Source organism: Podarcis liolepis (genome assembly GCF_965112155.1).
Source record: "Podarcis liolepis genome assembly, chromosome: 5".
Lineage (NCBI taxonomy): Eukaryota > Metazoa > Chordata > Lepidosauria > Squamata > Lacertidae > Podarcis > Podarcis liolepis.
Window position 1 is genome coordinate 30,905,197 of NC_139556.1, and position 18,315 is coordinate 30,923,511.

Here is an 18,315-nt window from a genome sequence, read left to right on the forward strand (position 1 = left end):
TTCTGATAGCTGAGACACCCATTTCTTTTTCTGAATAAAAATAGGACACACACTTTACTTTGACATGCCAAAAGGTTGGTATGCTAAGTGTCCAAGAAGAAAAGTGACCAGCTTCAGTGAATCCCACCTCTTTGTTTCTAAATGAGTCACTGATATGGGCTTGCTTCTTCTTACCCTGATGGAGGCAAGCCATGACAGCAACTGATGCATAGATCCTACATTTGAAGGCAGGTAGTTTTGCTGCATCTTCACACTGGGAGTCACACAGAAGATTATGTCTGATAGGTGGGAAAAACCAGTAGACCTCTAGATGTTGTTGGACTCCAACTCCCATCATCTCTGCCAGCATCTGGAGTATCTGAGATTCCCCATGCCTAACTTAGGTGGTAGAACAAACAGAAAAGTCAATGCCCAGGAGTAGGGTCAGAGGGGAAGTAACCCATGAAAATCAATGTTATTCCACTTGATTAGGTCCTGTGGGGGGTGAGTACCTCTAGTTCCATCCTTGATGGTGACTTAATCTTACAAGGATTCAGGAGGTCTCAAAAAGTAAACATTTTAATGACTTATTTGAGAACAAATTAGGCTGATCTCTGTCAGTGCACCCTTTAGCCTGTGGACATGGTCTATGTGGAAAGCCTATGGTATTTGAGATGCTCTAGTTCTGAAAAAGCGATTAAAGGAGAACATGGTTGAAGTTCATAAAACAAGATGAAAGATGAAAAAATCTTTTTAAATAATTCCAGTGGCACCTTTAAGATCAACTAAATATAAGCTTTTAAGGTATGAGCTTTCGTGTGTAATACACACATCGTCAGATACTCTGAAGCAGAGGTTGCTTCAACCTTATAACTGTTGATGACTGTTATGGCAGTTGGTTTCAAAGGGAAGGGCAAGGGATTTTTAAAGGGATAGATGACCAAAATTAGCTTTAGTATGTATAATGGGATATGAATCCAATATCTCTATTTAGACCAGGTCTCTCCATAGTTTTTAGTTTGGTAATGAGTTGTAATTCAGCAACTTCTCTTTCAAGTGTATTTCTAAAATTCTTTTGCAGTAAGACAGCCACTCTAAGATCCTGCACAGAATGTCATGGGAGATTGAAGTGCTCTCCTATTGGTTTCTCTTTTTTATGATTCCTGATGTCAGATTTATGCCCATTTATCATTTGGTGTAAAGTTTGTCCTGTTTGTCCAATATAGAGAGCTGAAGGGCACTGTTGGCATTTGTTTATTATGCTTCTTATGGCTATGACAGATCAACACAGCTATCTACTTGAATCTGAAGTTCATAAAATTACTCATGATGTAGAGAAAGTGGCTAGAGAGATGTTTTTCTTCCTCTCTCACAACACTAATGATCTACAGTTATCCAATGAATTTGCCTGGAGAGAACAGACAAGAGAATGCATAGCATCCTTCACATAGCACATAGTCAGCTTATAAAACTTGCTCCCACAAATGTGGCGATGGCTTCGGAAGGGGAATTGATGGCTGAGTGGAGGGGAAGGAAATGGATGACAATGGAGGATCAGTGACTCCCAATCAAGATGGGTATACATTCCCTCTGCATTCAGAAGCAGCGTGCTCCAAATTGTTGGGGAAGAACAGGAGAGTGCTGTTGTCATCACCTGCTTAGGGCTTCCCAGAGACATCTGCTTAGCCAATGTGGCAAACATGACACTGGACTTGGAAGGCCTGTGGTCTGATCCAGAAGGCGTCTCTCTTTGTTCTAACCATCCACCATTGCCACACAGCTGATGCAAAAAAATTGTGGAGGAACCAATTTCTGGGTTTTATTCACATTTTCTGGTGTTAGATTTGAAAATCATGGGAGTATCTTCACCCAGTTTTATCCTGTGCTTGATCAGGTTGTTGCCGTGCAACTCTGTCTCTCTATTTCCATGGAAATATGGATTAATATATCATGCACAATCTGCTTGTGGTTAGTTTTCATGCACAACCACGGCTTAACTCGCTAGAGCTTACTTGTAATTTCTTAGAAAATTTCCCATGTTGACAGTACACTTATATTTTGTGAACATAAGTATTATTCTAAAGAGATTGTTCACTTCTAAACTTGACTTGATTGCTTCCAAATTGTGAATATTCCAAACTGATAGCATAGTTCTTGAGGGAATAGCCAATACTTAAGGCCAAAAATAATTTACCAGCATTATTTCTGGGAAGGTAGCATTTACTTGCACTGTTTTTCTCTTGGTAAATGAAGACTATAATCTTGTTTCCTAGCATCTTGAAAACAGAAATCCAAATCAATGTACCACTTTCACTAACAGTTGAGCTTTTGGAGACGTGCCCTTGGGGTGATCTGGGCACATTTTCATTATTTTCTGATGTTAAAAGGCCAATTGCAGAGGGAGGAGCAGCTGAGCAGTGACATTTAACAACAGCAATTGGGTAACCAGCATATCATTTTAACTCTAATATCTCAAACTAGTCTGAAGAGCAGAGAAGTGTGTTATATCTGTGGAAAGGATAGCTAGGTTGGTATTTGGCTACAATACCTGAATATAGGATTCATGACACTGGCCAAATGGTAATGGAATTATGGGAGTGTTGCTCATCTTTGTGCATGCCCAATGCCAAATCTGTGTTTGTCAGAACCCAAATTAATTCACAGTGAGGAATCTGCTTCGTTCCTTTATCTAGCACAGTTTCATTTAGCCATTGTTGGTGTGTTTCCTATACAATGAAATACAAGCAACACTCCAAATTTTAAGCAAATTCTGGCTCAGCAAGGCTGAGCGTTTACACAAAGGCATATTGCAAAACACAGTTCCAATACTTCAGGACACTCTATGAAAAGGACTTTTATTCTTATAACCAGTGGTTTTGGACTTAGGACTCTTTCCAACATTACCTCAATGACATGGGAGGCATTGCAACATGTCATCTTCCCACACTGCTCTAGTACATTGGAAGCCCCACATCATTTTCATTTCATTTTCACTTTTAATTTGTATACTGCCTTTCTATATTACTATACACAAGGCAGTTTACAAGCTGAAAAAAACAACAAAATAGACAGCAAACATCACACACCTAATAATAATCTGATCCAATACAAAAAATCATCAGAATTAATGCATAACTTTAACATAAACAACTTATAACAAATAAAGCAAAGTCAATAATTCATTAGACTATAATAGTAAACAGTAAAATTAAATGTCAGCAAATAATAATTAAACAGTTTACACTTAACAATTACAACAAATAATTATTAAACTATAATAAATAAAAATAATGGCAAGTCACAATGCATAAAATCCCACAAAACAAACAAAACCATGTAAAATGATCAATTTGAAAAACAATCACTTGGTGGTGAGAGAAGTTGAGATACTGGACTTCTTCCAAATGATCTTGAGCTTCTGTCATTCTCTCAGCAAAACAAGAAGGTGACGTGCTAGCTCCCATATTGCTTGGGAAACCTCTGTTGAAGGAACTATAAAAATTAGCTAAAATGTTTGTTTTCATTTGAATGCACCTGTGGCACAATGTCAGATTCATTGGCAAAAGTAATTTGGCTCAGCAGTAGACCTCATCAGACACTCACCTCTGCATGTTTGCAGAACACAGGCAGGCAGGCTCAATCAAACATGCTAACTCTGCCCACACTGTCCCCATCCCAGACTAGCTGTATGCTTCAGATCTTTGAATGTTAATGGGGGGGGGGAGAGAATTGTTTATGTTTGGCTGAAGACCCTTGGAAACCTCCCCTGCACAATAAGGGTTCACATTTATGTGGAAAATCCTAAGCATTTTCATCTGAATGTGCTAAGATTTCTTCTTCAGACCTTCTGCTCAATGCACGAAGGTTGGAGCTGGAGCTGGTGGGGAAACTGGAGGCATGCCCATTGTATTTATTGTTGTAAAGGGGAGGTTGATTTAGCCCTTTTAATTTCTACTTTCCCTTCTGTACATTCAGACTAAAGACCTGAAGAGGTCCAGGGTCTCATACTTCATTTATATGGGTTTCTCAGCAAAGGTTTGGAAGATTTTCATGCCCAAGTAGGTTTCCTCCTCTGTTAAGCTGAGTAGTTCCTTAGAATCCTCCTTCCTTAAAAATTAATGCTTGATATTTACTGCAGATGCATAAACTTAACGTAGGTCAATATTTTGACTGAAAGGAAAGGCAGATGGGTTGAGAGAGAACAAAACATTCTGTTGAATGATCAGATTCCATGAGATGAAAGTCATTCTTAAGTTACTGCAGATATTAGGATAAAGCCATGAGAATAGAATTAAGAATCTCCTAGAATTAAAACAAATAGCAAAAAAAAACTTCAAGCCTGGTTCATTCAAAGTTCATGGAGTTTTTATGAGTTCCGTATAAACCCAATTAACAATTTAGGAGAAAAATGGAATAAGAGAAGCTGGTAAAGGCAATATTTGGTGGTGAAGATATAAAGTTCTCTTTATAGGGGATAAGTAGGAAGGAAATGGGGAAGAGAGAACACTATCATCGCTACTTCGGTTTGCTTGGACTTTTATGTTAATGGACCTAATTCCACTGACCAGAGTCCGCATGCTGGAGAGATTAGCTTGCAACAAGTGGTGACAGGCGGGTACCTCATCTACTGAATGCAAAGCCATAGGGACACAAATGTATAGTGAGTAAAAGATAATGTGGAGGTTTTCCTGGCTTTCTACTGGTGTGTGCAGCTCAAAGGCATCCATGTTTGTAGATGAGGTCTGAGTGGCATCCATGGTCCTTACCTGGATGTGTGTGCGCACGCTATGGCACTTTTCACTAAAACATTGACCACAAATATTGTATGGTGGTCAGATGCCTTTTGTTTGAGAAAGATACAGAGGAAGCAGGAAGGATGAGAAAGGAGTCTCTTTGTTTAATAGGGTAGATTTCTATACAGTGGTACCTTGGCACACAAACGCCTTGGTTGTCAAACACTGAAAACCCAAAAGTAGGTGTTCCAGTTTTCCAATGTTTTTCGGAAACCAAACGTTCGATGTGGCTGTTTTTTACTGTTTCCAGGGCACCTGCACCAATCAGAAGCTGCGCCTTGATTTTCAAACATTTCAGAAGTCAAACAGACTTCCAGACTGGATTGAGTTTGGCGCTTTTGTTTTTGCTATTTATTTTATGTTTTTGAGGCTTTTTCGGTTAATTTGTTTTTGTGACTGTGTGGAACCCAGTTCAGCTACTGATTGATTGATTGATTGTGTGACTGCGGAAATGGATAAAAGCCCCCCATACAAACAATGACTATCATCAGTGCAGGTAAGAAAAAAAATTAATGTTAATTTTTATCATCTACAATATTGTCTTGTTTATTTTATAGTACAGTACATTGATTATTGCTTTCATTTTATGGATCAATTGCTGTTTCGGGGGTTGTTTTTTAAAGCCTAGAATGGATTAATATGTTTTGCATTACTTTCTATGAGAAAGTGCACTCTGGTTTTGGAACGCGTTGGTTTTGGAACAGACTTCCGGAATGGATTAAGTTTGTGAACTAAGGTACCACTGTATGTATGGAGGTTTTGTTTATGTAGAATAGCCTTGAACCAGGATTCTCCATCTGAAGCCATGTGGCAATGTCACACAAGAGCTGACTGTGCAGCTCAGCTCCAGGATGAAGCAATTGCAGTGTCAAATTAAAATTCTGGCCTGTATTTGTTCAACTGGTCATATGTGTTACTTGTGGAGTAGCTGCAGGTTGTGGCTCATGAGACCATCAGGAATAAACACGATAAGCACGTGTTTTGTAAGTTGGAAACAGGTCACAACTTTAATTGATATATACAGCAGGTAATGCAGGGTTGGCAGTGACAGTAGGGCAAGGAATCTGATTCCATTCTAACCAGCCCTCTCTGCTGACTTGTTGTTTTCATTTTGGTGGGAAGCATTCATAAACACCCATGAGAGTTGACCAGTGTTAGATCCTGATGTGGTGCAAGTGAGGGATTAATGCAATGCTGGTCCCCTCCCAAGCTAAGGGCATAACTTGTGCATTCCCTTCCACTGCACTTTTGGGATCCCCCAAACCTCCCTACCCAGAGCCAGTTGAGGTTGAGAGTAAAATTCTTCCCTGGCCCTATCAACCAGTGATCTAAGACCCAATGGAATACTAGCACTGAGGGCAGGTGGGGAAGCTTGAGGGGCAAAATGGCCCTGACAGTCAAGTGGCTGAGACGTTAAAGCTTTCGGCTGCCCCACCCACCTCTTGTGAAATCCTGCATCTTCCCTTGGAATCTCATGAGAACCGGCTGGATAACCAAACCACTCCTCTTGCCACCCAGATACACAGCAGTGCTGGGCAATTCATCTCTCTCTCTCTCTCTCTCTCTCTCTCTCTCTCTCTCTCTCTCTCTCACACACACACACACACACACACACACAGAGAGAGAGAGAGAGAGAGAGAGAGAGAGAGAGAGAGAGAGAGAAAGGGGGCACATGGAGCAGTGGCACACATATTCACAGTTTGTTGATCTCTTCTTATTAATTTATTACTTTTGGATCATTGGTTGGAAACCTTTAATGAAATATTTAAAATCACCGACCCATGCATAGCTAAAAGATTTTTAAAAAGAGTTGCCTTCCTGAATGTATCATGTTTCCCCCTATATTGCTCCCACATTGAACCCAGAGAACTCTTGGAGAATAATCAGACTTGAAAATGTATCTCACAAGATACATCTAATCCACACTCTGATGTGGTATCACAAGTGTAATCAACAAGACATTCAATATCCAAGCAGAAATGAACGTTTGGAGCAATTGTATACTCTCCACATCGAGGATTTCCAGAAAATAATTTTAGTAGCAGCGTTTCTGTAGGTGTGATACATTAAGAAAAATGAACTGTGTTTATCAGCTCTCAAACATAGTGTTTCCCCTATAATGGTGTAGATTTTGATGTTGCAAAAGGTTACTGAGGCTCTAAGCAAACAAAGATCTCTTTCTGAAAACAGAACATTCAAATGAAAAGTTTTGTGCCTAGAGATTGTGTTTCAGTTACTTTTCCTTCAGAACAGATGTCCATTAGGTTCAATTAATTTGAGTCAGCTTAAAAACTAGCAACAGGCAACTGGGCGCCAGTCTGACACCCCCATAGTTCTTCATCTGAGCCCAACAGTCCTCCTCAGATGATGCACCACAGAGGAAAGCCCCTTTAGCCTTTATTCCAGCCTCCAGTGTGAGCTGCACCTTAACTGGCCAATCCTATGTGCAAACCAAGAGACAGTCAGATGAGAATCTATTGCCAGAGCATTTGCTGCTGTTCTTGTTGGGAAAGGAAGGATTAAAGAGCCCATTGATTACTCCTCCCTGTTTTTTGCACTGGAGTTTGCATCTAGTTACAAGCTGCATATACACGCCATACATTCAAATCACATGACTATTCCAAGAGAATCCTGGGAACTGTAGTTTAACCACACAGAGCCACAATTCTCAACACCCTGAACAAACTACCATTCCCATGTGCTTTAAATTTTCGGTGTGTTTGCAGCCACTGTGTGTGTGTGTGTTTTACAAGATGGAGGATACTCTTGTTCCTCAGCAAAACTAAACAAATCTCCCCCTGCTCTCCTCCAGCAACAAGCGTTTTAGATTATGAATTGCATTTTTGTATTCTTTCACTGTAAATTTGGAAAATGCCAGAGGACTACCAAGACTCTAATAAAAATAAAATAAAAAGTAATATACTGTACATAGCTAGATTCAGGCCACCCCTGCTCCTAGATGCCTCTAAGATTCAGCTGCAACATGGAGTGCATGAGGGAATCCAAGCGTGTTCCTTGTTTCCTTTCTTTGGACGTCACCACCCATACATCAGTAGAGAGTAGAGAGATCCATGGTGTATGAAGATTTCTAGTTCCGAATGGGCACAGAAAGACGGCTACATCCAACATGCTGGTCTAATACTTCAAGGCACATTGAAGACATGGTAGACTAGAGAGCTCCAACACACTGTTCAGAAATCACAGACAGTGAGCCTTGTACCACTCAGTTCTCTGGAGTTAGAGCACTAAACCCCAATAAGCAAAATGTTTTAAAATATTGTTTAAATTGTTTTATTTAATCTCAGTGTTTCTTTACTTCCATTCCACGTAATCATTTAATTTAATGCCTTTCTTGGTCATTTCTATGGCCCACTCTCAGGAGGATCCTCCTTCTCCTTTCTCTAATATGTAAGGTTAACCGGCAGGATTTTTTTTTTAAGCCTCTTTTCTGTACATTACCATATTTTATCTCCACCTCTGTAGCTTTCTCCCTCAGCCATTAATCTCTGGTGTGAAGCTTTGTCAAATTCTATTTTGAAAATTTATCTTCACTACATCAATTAAATTTCCCTTCATCTGTTATGGCAATAATATTTTCAAAGAACTCCAGCAGCCTAGTTAGGCACGACCTCCCCTGCATGAATCTGCACTGCCTAGCTTTAATCTGCCTATCACAGGCCCACACTCCTACTTAGATCTCTTAAGATAATTAATCCCTTAAGAAAACATGAATGTTAATACTTCTCCCACAAACAGTATTTTGATTGTGGCTAAATTGAACTGTTGAGTGGGTAGAAGCTTTTGACAATATAGCCCACACTACAGATATACACTGGTTTAAAAGACATTCCCTCTTCTCCACGGACCGCTGGGAATTGTCCTGTGTGGAGGCGTTAGAGAGTTGTAAAAGATAATTCCCAACTCCTAATGAAACTACAACTCCCAGGATTCTTTGAGGAAAGCCTATGCAAGAATACAGTATTAAAAAATAATAATCTAGGGAATTAGAAACTGGCAGAGCTGCAGCTACTCTAGTTAGATCTCTCTCTCCCTTAATAGGGGGCTTTTTGTCCTGCGGCTTTTGTCCCAGTAGGTGGTGGCATAGCATGATTTGGGGTTGTTTGGGGTGGGTTGCTAGTGGTAAAGATGGAGCAACTAGACTCAGGTCTAATCCGGTTTACTTGGGGCTTTTCCAGGGTGCCAGGGTAATAATTCTTCAAAGGACCCCCAAGACACCACAGTTGCCCTTCTTGAGGGGGGAGGGAGGAAATTGTTCAGTCATTCAAGGCTTCTGCGGTGAAGATTGAATGAAAGAATTCATTTAACTTCTCTGCAGTCTCCTTATTCTCCTCCAGCAAGCTTCCCCCTCCTTTGTCATTTTGTCACAGAATGATCCATCAGCCTCCAAGCTTTTTTGTACTTCAGATGCATTTAAAGATATTTTTTGTCTTTGTTTTTAATGTCATTAGCAATGTGCTACTTTTCTACTTCTTTACCTTATTATCAACCTACAGTGGTGCCCCGCAAGACGAATGTCTCGCAAGACGAAAAACTCGCTAGATGAAAGGGTTTTGCGGTTTTTGAGCTGCTTCGCAAGACGAATTTCCCTATGGGCTTGCTTTGCAAGACGAAAATGTCTTGCGTTTTTTGCAAGTTTGTTTCCTTTTTCTTAACACCGTTAATACAGTTGTGACTTGACTTCGAGGAGCAACTCATAGAACGTGGTGTGGTAGCCTTTTTTGAGGTTTTTGGTGATTTTTGAAGCTTTACCAAAACTTTTCCGACACCGTGCTTCGCAAGACAAAAAATTCGCTAGGTGAAAAAACTCGCGGAACGAATTAATTTCGTCTTGCGAGGCACCACTGTACTTTTGGTGGGACAAGGGAGTTTGTGTTTCTCTTCATTTGGAAAATACTACCTCTGCTTTAAGGGGGGGGGAGTCTTGCATTTGATAAGACTATGAAGAGTAACAAGAAGTCCTATCACCTCACATTATCCCAGACATAATTTGTATCTAAGGTGGCAGCTCACATGTTCAGCTGTACATAATATTAAATGATGTATTCATGGGTGAATCCCCCCTGCCTAAAGACTGAAATATTAGATATCTACGAACACACACTAAGCATTTTCAGCCTTAGATGGGAGTGTGTTTGTCCTTGCACTGAACTCCACCAAGAAATTACTATTGTTTAATCACTGAAAAATCCATAAAGCCTGAGAGCTCTATCAGCATCCATAAGCCTTATAACAGCTGGGCACTTTAGACTCCATTGTATGTATCCTGAAAACATAAGAACCATGTTTCAGAGTACTCCCAGTTTTTCCAGTTTCATATTGATAAAAGTCCCTGGAAGAAGAAACGCTTTGCTAGCACTGTTGCCTGTTCATGTAGAAGTTCTTCATCAAGGACTGAGCAGGCTGTAAGAGAACCTGTGCTTGTTACAGAGCAACATTTCTCAACCTTGGGTGCTCTCCTCAGATATTGTTGGATCACAACTCCCATAATTCCCTGGATATTGACAAGGTTGGCTGGGGAAGATGGAAGTAGTCCAACACCATCTGGTGACCCAAGGTTGAAAAGGGTTGTCATAGAGAGTAGAAACTCAAGCTGTACATGGCAGCAGGAGACCTAGAGTAAAGTCAGATTGGTTGCAGCCAATGGGCTTCAAGTACTTAAAAATTCTAATTCATAGGAAAGGCAGTTGGTGGAGGTAATTATGATGTCACCACCTCCTACTGGCCTCATGATGACTTTTAAAAATCAGCTTCACACAGTGAAATTGATGAGGTGGTCACAATGGGTATTTTCGTTGGATTTTGCTTCACTTTGAAGCTGTGATAGGAGAGGATGGCACTAATTATTGTGCTGAACCTTCAACATTTCAGAATATTGGGTAAGTATCCTGTTGGGAATCTTTTACTTCACATCACTATGTTTCTACACAAAATATGAATACGGTACCAGTTAAAGTTTGCTACAAGCCTAATGTTGAAAATTAAGTGATGCTTTGAATGATGCTTTGAATATCCTTCATCCACTCTCATGAAAGTTGAGTAGCATGATTCCTTTGTTATGGACTTTTACTTCGAGGAAGCAGAGCTCTTTCAAATATAATAAATGCAATGGACGTATAATATATTAATTACATGCTTCTGATCAATTATTATCACTAAAACGTTCTTTTACTAACCAGGAAATGACGGTTTATCTCACACTGAGACTGACAAGCAAAATTATATTAGAAAGTGGTTTCTAATTAGCTAAGCACTGCGGACCCCTTGTTTTTTTAAAAAAAGTCAAGGCATGGACCCACTACTTCTGAAAATGCTGATATCTCTATGGTAGTTTTTGTTACCCTGGGTGGGTTATGCAAACTCCCTGGGGTCTGTGGAACACCAATTGGGAACCACTGATATAATATATACTGTTCTCTGGTATAGATGGTAACATCATAGCCCCAGTATATTTCAAGTGAGCTTTGAAGAAATATGGGTGCCGACCTTAATGCTGCTTTTTGCTGGCATGACTCGGAGATATAGGCTGTATGCATATATTATCAGTTATTCTTTTTGAGGGAGTTAAAACAGTTCCAACAGATATGCGGTGTATTGCTAAAGAGTAAATTAGCTTTCACTCTACAGGATTAATTAAATCTCCAACTTTTTATATTCCCAGACCTTGTCTTGCAGTGTCTGGGAAGAATGGGGGGTATACTGTTGCACTTAGATTTAATTAACCTGGATATAGCTATGCAAGGGAACAATTCTGGTGTTGATTTGTATGCTGGTGAGGCTGTTAGCCTGTTGTTTTCATGCATCTTTGTATAATGCTTAATAAATATGTAAGTAGCTTGTAGAGCTGTTTGCTCTTCCGGTGAATTATTGTGATCCTTCATAACAAGTGTGATTATGTTTTTCGCTCTACCAAAATGAGAAGTGATCTGAAGTCAGCCCATTAACTAGGAAGGCAATGTACAATAGACTTGACAAGGAAATGGTCTGCTAAAGTTTGGGCTGCTTGGTTCACAGTCCACCCGAGTGAATGCAGCTAGCATGGCCAATCCAATGAATACTTATTTGGCAGTGAGTCCTATTGAACTCAGTGGGACCCACTTTTGTGGCAATCCTACCAAAATACCCCCATCGTGGAGCAGCATGGATGGATTGAGGCTATCCACATGCAGCAAGGGGAAACACCCCAGTGAGCTTACCCAAATGGACACCACACACACGAGGAACAATCCACCAGGCATAAAGTCCCATGGTGCTCTCAACCCCCCCCCCCATGATGAATAACCACAATTTTGAATGACTAACCGCAGGGAAGGGTGTATAGGCAGTCCAATGCAAAAGCTTGCTTGAAAGGGGGCATGTATGACAAGTGCATAGGCTCTTCGTCGGACAAGGGTTTAAACCGCACTGCAGGAGCAAGATCCATTTAAAGAGGAATTATATGGGGTACCCTAATGGCACTATGAAGGGTAGCTGGTAGCTCACGCAACAGGCCACTCAAATTACCTTGAGCAGGCAAGGTAAGTTAAGGCCAAACTCATGAGAATTTGCTTACTTCCAGTGGGAACGCTGAGCCCTTTTGCCTCTGTCTTTTGGATGGATGATTGACACACTCAGAGGAAATTTCATAAAAGCTTTATTCTTATCTCTCTCCAGCATACAATAAATGGTCATTTAGGGTTTCTAGTTTAATTCAGTAGGAGTTGTCAGAGTAATTACAAGAAAGAGAGGCACCTTTTAATGTATGCATATATGAAACTCCCCCCACTACACCGTTTTCATTATAGCATAAGTGCTTTGTAACCTGCCTCCTCCCTCTCCCACAAATTTGGCAAACTGCTAGAGATGAAAGGAACATATGAACTTGCCTTTTATAGAGTAAGATTTTGGTAATCTAGCTCACCATTGTCTGGACTGACTGCTCTCCAAGCTTTCTGGCAGGATTCTTTTCCAGTTTTACTTGGAATGCCAAGAATTGGATTTGGGACCTTTTGCATGCTAAGCATCTGCTCTAACATCAAAACCCCAACCGTCCACCATCCCCTTCCTATAATAAAAATCAAATAGTCACAATAACAAAATGGAGCCTCCATATTCAGAAGCAGTATACCAGCTCAGTCGGTGGAGCATGACATTCTTAATCTCAGGGTTGTGGGTTCGAGCCCCACGTTGTGCAAAAAGATTCCTGCATTGCAGGGGGTTGGACTAGATGGCTCTCGTGGTCCCTTCAAACTCTACAATTCCATGATTCCACCGATCAACAAGTACAGGAAATGGGCAAAATAGGTGTGGAGCTTGCCTTGATGCTTTGCTTGCAAGATCCCAGAGTTCCCCCAGACATCTGGCTAGCCACTTTTGTAAACAAGAGTGCTTGATTTAAAGTCGTTGTGGCCCAGTGGTTAGAGTCTCAGCCTAGGACCTGGAAGACCAGGGTAGAAATAGTCAATCAGCCATGAAGCTCACTGAATGAACTTGAACTAGCCATTGGATTATATTTAAAGTAAAGGTAAAGGTAAAGGGACCCCTGACCATTAGGTCCAGTTGCAGACAACTCTGGGGTTGCGGTGCTCACCTCGCTTTACTGGCCAAGGGAGCCGGCGTACAGCTTCCAGGTCATGTGGCCAGCATGACTAAGCCGCTTCTGGCAAACCAGAGCAGCTCACGGAAATGTAGTGCTGTGTAAATGCTCAGTCAACAAAGCAAGGATCTCTGTTTGTGTAATGCAATGTTCTCCATCTCTCCTGCTCCCATGCCCCCTGAATATTTTGTAGGAATTCCCCAACCCTCCAATTTGGGGAGGGTGCTGGATGTGTGCAGGGGACACTGCAAGTTCAACTCTGGAAGTGCAAATCATTGTACTAATGAAACAAGTGCATTGGATACCATCCACTATCTCACAACCTGACCTTCATCACAGGGTGGTTGTGAAGATAAACTGGGGAGGGAGGGAGGGACAGCACCTTTGGCTCCCTAGAGGAAACGTGAAATATAAATGTAATTAAATAAAAACTAATATTACTGTAATCTAGCAAAGCAGTTCCTATTAATCATGATACAAAGCATGAAATGTTAAAATTATTTTTGCCTGTAATTTCAAGCTAAATACGATTTCTAGACGAATAGGATCCTTTTCGCTGTTTATCATCCTTTCAAAATAACGTTGTTGCCTGCCATAGAAGAAAATAACAGCCTCTAAAACATCTTTGGAGTTAAATGGTGGGCAGTTAGATGCTAACTAGAAATGATCAAATCTGTAATGAACCTTTTCCCCACACACAATGGGGAAAATGTTTCCATTTTCAAATGATAAAACTAGGCAAAAGAAAATTTATGATCTAAACTTGCAGCAAATCATTTGTATTGATCTGTTTGTTTCAATTCTGCTGAGGCTAATGGAAATAATTTGTCACCTGACTTGTCCCAGTTGATTTGAAAAACTACCGTATCATTTATCAGGCCAGTTGAAGCCCTGGTACAAGTGTGCTGATACAAAGTAAAGCATCTAGGAACAGAGCGAGCAAATTATTATTTTTTTATCCTTTATCCTTTGGTTTCCCATGCTGAATGCAGTGACACTATGAATTTTGTTGTTTAGTTGTGTCCGACTCTTCGTGACCCCATGGACCAGAGCACGCCAGGCACTCCTGTCTTGCACTGCCTCCTGCAGTTTGGTCAAACTCATGCTGGTAGCTTCGGGAACACTATCTCATCCTCTGTTGTCTCCTTCTCCTTATGCCCTCAATCTTTCCCAACATCAGGGTCTTTTCCAGGGAGTCTTCTCTTCTCATGAGGTGGCCAAAGTACTGGAGCCTCAGCTTCAGGATCTGTCCTTCCAGTGAGCACTCAGGGCTGATTTCCTTCAGAATGTATAGGTTTGATCTTCTTGCAGTCCATGGGACTCTCAAGAGTCTCCTCCAGCACCATAATTCAAAAGTATCAATTCTTCGGCGATCAGCCTTCTTTATGGTCCAGCTCTCACTTCCATACATCACTACTGGGAAAACCATAGCGTTAACTATACACCATGAATTAGTGGAATGCAAAAATTATGAATTTGATTTTGCAATCTCAATAGGATAGCTGGTCTAAGTTTGTTTTCATGGGATGCCTGATTTTTAGTTGGCGATTTAACTAGTATAGCTCAAGTTCTCAAAGTTGTCAGGAGATTCCTCAGCCACAGAAAGAACATTACAGTACACAATTGACATGCAGGTATAGCTGAGTTGCCAATCAGCTAAGAGAAAAATAACTTGGCTGGGTTTTTGTTTTGCTTTCATGCTGCTTGCCATAAACCCTCAGTGTACTAAGCTGTATACCTCTGGTGAACAGGCAGCTTTGCACTGGTTCTTGCTCCAAATCATCTACAAATAATGGCAGCTGGTCCACATATTTTCATCCAGGGGTGTCGGGGTGGGACAAGCAATTCCAGTGAGTAGTTTGGGCAGCTGGAATCACATTTCCTCATCAAACATAGCCTGTAAACCACCCATACACAGGAATAATACTCATATGTAGTTCTTTTCTGGTGAAATTTAAGCTCCTCCAGTTTTCTTTTTGCTATTTCCCCCTCAGTTCAGCCTTAGTCTTCGTTAATGAGTCATTTTTAACTGATTACACTTACATAAAATTAGCATTTGCAATTTGCATCTCCCCCTGTCCACCCCATTACACTGGCAGCACTGGCAAAATTAGGCCCATGTTGGGCTGTCACAGCTGTGGTCATATAAAATTCTCTCCACCACATTAGAGCATACTGCAGGGTTTCTGTTTTTGGTTGGGTGCAATTTTGTGGTTTACTTGTTAAAAGCGCCAAAGGATGGCTATATTTTTAATTGCAATATCAAAATGCATGAGAATGAGACTGCATTTTAAATTATAAAAATGGAACGTGAAAAAACAAATTTACAAGCAACACAAGATTGGCGGATGTTGTTGTATCCTAGTACTTAATAGATTAATTGGTCATTTAATTGATTAAAAGCAACACAGTTAATTAACTAAACATTATAATTGGTCAGCAGCCCTTGTAATTACCCAATTCCCAAAAGACAAATGTCCTAGGAGTTGTTGTTAATATGCATGCAATTATTCTAAATTGTAGAGCTTTAGGCTTCAAATGTTACATCTTAATCAGAATGGAATCTAGAAAAGGTTTCCATGTAGCAGTGGCTCCTTCAACTTTCCACAGTCCTGAGCTGCTATGGAGAGGGGCTCTATAACCTAAATGAGCTATTGTTTTAAGTGGAACTTGTCAATCCAAAACCTATTAAAAATAATCAATAATTTGTTTATTGAAAAGGATAAAAAACAGTTAGAGTAAAATGTCAGCCATTTGAGAGGTGCTCTAAACAATGGCCAAGAGAGTAGAAATCAATACACCCCCTAATCCTCTATTAAAAGTAAGCCTGTGTTCAAAGTGAGCTCTGTTCTTCCTATGACACTCCTAATTGCCCAAACTTTCTTCTTTCAAGGAACACTTTCTACATCAACTTGTCTGCTGAGAAATCACTCTCTTCTAATAGAACCCTTGCACATTGCAGTGGATTTTCTGGGGCATGTTCTTTCAGTTAAATTGAGCATTGGCCAGAATTGGTCAGCCCCATTACTTCTCCTTGTGAGCTGAGACCACACCGTTAAATCATATTCAGCAATCCAGAGCAACTACCTGCTCCCATATAAATCTACCCACAAGTTGGGCTATTCTCCAGAGGCCTTGTCTGAGTGCCCCCACCCACTGAAATATGACAGATGGTAAAGGGCTTGCCAATCCTAAGGTTGGCAGTTTGAATCCTCAAGATGGGATGAGCTTCCGTTGCTTAGTCCCAGCTCCTGCCAACCTAGCAGTTCAAAAGCATACCAACGCAAGTAGATAAATAGGTACCAATGCGGCAGGAAGGTAAAAGGTGTTTCCGTGTGCTCTGGTACTCTTCATGGTGTCCTGTTGCGCCAGAAGTGGTTTAGTCATGCTGGCCACATGACTCAGAAAAGCTGTCTGCAGACAAATGCCTGCACCCTTGGCCTGAAAGTGGAGAGAAGCGCCACACCCCATAGTTAAAATTGACTGGACTTAACAACCATCCAGGCGTCCTTTACCTATGGCAAATGGCAAGGTAGGGCAGTGCCTTGTTAGTGGAGAGCTCTCCTTCTCTTTGGAAATTTGCCTTGGTCCTTCCATATTCTCTTTTAGTAACAAACCATAGGTAGCTCTGAGAACTTTTGGCTGGCTCTGAATAGTTTCCTCTTGTTTCCACTGTTGTGATTAATGTTTCTGTTAGCAAGTGGGACCAGCAGCAAAATGATGCAGTGTATCCCCACTTCCCTAAGAAGCTTGCTTCTGTTTCAGCTTGGCTCAGAAGCATTGTTCAAGCCTCTTGGGGAATGGGGATGGTCATCCCTTTGCCTTCCTCTCCATCCTTCCTGTTATAAAGCAGGAAGAGAAGTTTAACTTCATGGCCTGCATCTCCCAGCTCTAATCCATGCACTCGATAAAGTTGTTAGGGGTCTCAGCAAGTCCATTCTTTCTCTCTCCCTGCCCTTTTTCAGCCAACACCCTAACATTTTGTGAGTCACCTGCTCTCAGTTATAAAGTGATAGACTCACACAGTCTGTCAAACTTTTGGTTTCTTTATATCTCCCTGCTGCTGCCACAGAAGTGAGCGCTGCCCATAGAGAACAATAGAGAAATCCAGCGTCATAGCATAGCTGTGCATTTTCACCCACCTCCAACAAAAGGTGGGAGTTTCTCTCTTTGGTGTTCAATATGATCCTGGAAGTTACACTTCCTAGAGAATGTGGTGAGTTACTCTAGTCTTATCTGCATATGCTCAGAGTCAACTGTGCTCAGTACTTTGTAAACCATGGAAGCTTGCAGGTTCCTGTTGGTCTGTTGCTGTTTAATTAAAATAAACCATTTTAATTCTTTTAAATATAAAATAAGATATCCTTCTCACATTTTCTTAAATTGTTGGCAGCCAGACCAAGCAAATTATGCTTTATATCTCTATTATCCTGTTGTATGCTGTTGTTGTGTTACATTGTTGTGACAAGGGAAAGGAATATATATATATCCATATTCCAAATTTCCACTCAGCCACCCAACTTTGCTATTAGAGGGAACAAAAAAGAATGGTTTTGATCATTTTTGGCGTGTGTTTTTCTAGGATTTCCTTATGCTTGTGTTAGACACTTACTCAAAATATTTTAAAGAAAATACAGAATACATCTCTGGGTGATATAATGGATTATGGGCAATCTGTTTTTCAGGGAAGCTTGTCTGACATCACTGAGAAGCCCCTGGTAATCTTCCAAGGAACTTCAGAGTTCCCATGGAACAAAGTTTGAAAGCCACTGCTGTCATGCTGCAGTGGATGCTAACCAGCATGCAGCCATTTTCATCCCCGCCTTCTCCAGATATACAGAGTGGAAGTCAATTTATGGCTAATTCCTCGGCAGGAATGCTTGCTCAAACCCAACAGAGCTTCTAGTGGGTATACCAGTTTATGAGGCAATCTGTCATATTTAAGCAGAT

At 40.8% G+C, this 18,315-nt stretch overlaps 1 protein-coding gene across 2 annotated transcripts in view; it reads left to right on the top strand.

The window, feature by feature from the left end:
* The first annotated feature begins 357 nt into the window (after window positions 1-357).
* Window positions 358-18,315, top strand: part of LOC310706620 (uncharacterized protein) — a 447,399-nt gene continuing 429,441 nt past the window's right edge. The window contains exon 1 of one of the 2 annotated variants that reach the window (XR_014525946.1): window positions 358-549. The gene's annotated coding sequence lies outside the window, so the exon portion shown is untranslated. Of the gene's footprint in view, window positions 550-10,332; window positions 10,670-18,315 lie in introns of those variants that run through there. The other variant, XR_014525947.1, reaches the window with a different exon arrangement.